This window comes from Lucilia cuprina, unplaced genomic scaffold, assembly GCF_022045245.1.
Source record: "Lucilia cuprina isolate Lc7/37 unplaced genomic scaffold, ASM2204524v1 Scaffold_1223, whole genome shotgun sequence".
Taxonomy (NCBI): domain Eukaryota; kingdom Metazoa; phylum Arthropoda; class Insecta; order Diptera; family Calliphoridae; genus Lucilia; species Lucilia cuprina.
Window position 1 is genome coordinate 1 of NW_025806171.1, and position 3,275 is coordinate 3,275.

Here is a 3,275-nt window from a genome sequence, read left to right on the forward strand (position 1 = left end):
GTTATAGACCGATGGAAAAAATTTCTTAGTAATATTTTTTGTATATGATCAATACTTGTACCAAATTTTATATGGATATCTTAATTAAGTAATGATTTGTACGTGTTTGAGTGTTTTTCGGAAGGGGAACTAATATGGGAGCTATGACCAATTATGGGCCTATCGGAAAAAGATTTCGTGGTAGTATTCCTTTCTGTGAGAACAATGCTTACAACAAATTTTATATGGATATCTTAATTTACTAATGAATTATGTGCGTTTAGGTGATTTTCGGGAGGGGACCTTGTATGGGAGCTATGACCAATTATGGACCGATCCAAAAAAAGCTTTCATTGTAATATTCCTGTATATAAGATAAATATTCGGACCAAACTTTATATCGATATCTTAATTTGGTAATGAGATATGCGGGTTTAACTGATTTTCGTGAGGGGACCTTGTATGGGAGCTATGACCAATTATGGACCGATCCAAAAAACCTTTCATTGTAATATTTCTGTATATAAGAGCAATACTTGTACCAAATTTTATATCGATATCTTAATTTAATAATGAGTTATGCGCGTTTAAGTGATTTTCGGGAGGGGACCTTGTATGGGAGCTATGACCAATTATGGACCCATTCAAAAAAATTTTCCTTTGTATAAATTCTATTGTCATAAAATTTTAATTTATAAAATTTTGTGAAGATATCGGCATTAGGACGGAAGTTATTAACAAAAAACCAAATTTCCGGGAATTTGTACTTTTGTATGGGAGGTATATGAAATTTTGACCGATTCTGGCGATTTTGCGCAGAGATAAAGATCTTGTGTGGAAACGGATGTGTGCCGATTTTTATGGAATTATCTTGCATAGTTTTCGAGAAAAATACATCAGAAAATGTAAAAAATGTCTATTTTTTTCGAGGTTGTTTCAAATTTTGATTTATAACTTTTCCCGATGTGAACCGATTTTGCCCATTTTCAATGCCAAACAACTTAGGAAAACGAAGAACATTTTGGGTGAATTTGGTTAACTTCTATTGCTTCGTTTTATCGTGAGCGTGTTTTACACAGACAGACGGACAGACGGACAGACGGACATAGCTAGATCGACTCAGAATTTGATAAGGACCCAGAATATATATACTTTGTTGGGTCTTAGATGAATATTTCTTGGTGTTACACACGGAATGACAAAGTTATATATACCCTCTATCACCACTGATGGTGGTGGAGGGTATAAAAAATATATGTAAAGTAAAACTCACCAAACTTTATCATGATGATCGATGAGGCCTCCTCGAACGTGATGAAGTTGGATTAATGATGTACCTATATAAAAGCTTAGTGTAAATAGAGTGTAATTGTTTTTCTCTCTTTCACGATTTTTGTTGTGTATTAGGTGTGATTATGTGTTTTAGGTGTGATTTGTTTTAAAATGTGGTGTTTTCATATGTGTTGTTGTGTATTAAATGTAAGGAGGTATAAAAGTGTAATATTATTTTAAATTTAGTGTTTTATGTGTAACTTGTTGTAATTTTTTTTGTGTTGTGTTTTATATGTATTTTTTTTTTATAAATTTAATTAAAACTTTAATTAATTTTTATTTTTTTATTTTATTTATAACTTTAAGAAAGTATCTTAAAATTTAATTTAATAGTTATAATTATTGAAATTCGAATCAAAAAAATTTTTTTTACACAGATACACATAAACTAATCTTAAGTTAATTTTTATTTTTTTTAATAATTGATTTCATTCACCTTTTCTTATATGTAATTTAAATTAATATAACATGCATACCTAATTTGTAACTTATAATTTTACTTATTCTATTCTAATCTTCTTTTTTCTCCGTTCTTTTTCTTTAGTTCTTAGTTATCACTTCTTTCTCTTTTCATTTTCCATCACTATCTCGGGACTTCTTTTTCCATTTTTATATCAAAAATTTTTTTCTTTGTTTTCTTTGTTTTCTGTATTTTCTTATTTATTAATCTTTTGTTGTTTTCCCATTTTTATTCCTTTAAATCACAATGTCATTTACTTTGTTTTGCTCAGATTCTTTAACTATACTTCACTGTCTTTTCTATTGATTTTTTTCTTTTTAACTTTACATTTCACTTTCTAGCTCTTTATTTTCTTATTTTGTATTTCTCTTTCCTTGACTTTTTCTTTTAATACTATTTTAACCACTTTTAACTATTCTATATTTTAAAAATTCATTATAATTATTGATACTTAGATGTTGTTGTTTTACTTATTTTTTGTTTGTGTTTTCTATACTTGTGTTGAACTTGTTGGTGTTTGATGTAAATAAAGGTTTTGTTTTTGTAGCTTTTTGCACATTGATTGTTGCTATTTATTTTAAACTAGATAATATTTAAACATTACTGATGCCACCGGTCCATCATGGACTAAACGATTGATGGCTTATAATAATCTTCATCACACTATATTATATTTGAACACAATTTGATGGTCGTTGGGTTTGGCTGTTTTAAACACTTTTTTCGTAATTGCTGGAGGAGACGATATCTTTAAACACGTGAAATTCTCTGGGGTGGCTTGCAATAATGATCCTCTAAAAGAAATTTTAACAGGTAGTGGCGTAATCTTCTGCTAGGCACAGTCTTGGTCAGGTGTTGGCTTTAAATTTACTTCTACTAGGCTCAATCGTTGTTCTACACATCCATTGTAGAAATATTGACAATTTCAGCAAAAAAATTTGGCAATTTGGGTGGGATCATTCATAGAATGTTTTTATACCCCAAACAAACTCTTCTTACAGAGAAGGATTCTTGGAAACGTGCCTTACGGGTTGCGTTAAAACGGTTCCAAGAGCTTAAATGAACATTTAATATTTCGGAGATCTTTAGATTTTATTAATAATGAAAATTTTAGAGATTCCACTTACCTTCTCTCTAAAATTTCGAGAACTATGGAGGTCTTAATAAGGATGGTTTACTCCATCAATGCCACAGGTATGGCGATTGTGTGCAACTGTCCACGAGGTGTGGCTAAAATGGGTTTCTGGTGATCCTCGATATTGGTCAAAAATTTACCTTAAAGGGGATTTATTTAAATTTAAAAATGGTTTAAAAAAACTCTAAAAATATTCGATATTTACCATGGATTAGATCCTGAGAAGGATAATTTTAAACAAAATTCATAAAGCTCCACGGCGATTTAAGGAAATTTTTAAGATTTAAAATTATAACTTTATTACCCGAGCATTTGATGCTGTCACTCCAGAAGTCGAAGGAAAAAGGAAATTGGTAGCTTATGTCAATT

General features: G+C 30.0%; 1 long non-coding RNA gene across 1 annotated transcript; it reads right to left on the reverse strand.

The window, feature by feature from the left end:
* Positions 1-1,689: 1,689 nt before the first annotated feature.
* LOC124421098 lies at positions 1,690-3,239 on the reverse strand. Its single transcript, XR_006941513.1, has 3 exons — positions 3,112-3,239; positions 2,899-3,046; positions 1,690-2,825 (listed from the first exon to the last, which is right to left on the reverse strand). It is a non-coding gene; the product is annotated as an uncharacterized LOC124421098 (long non-coding RNA).
* Positions 3,240-3,275: the final 36 nt, after the last annotated feature.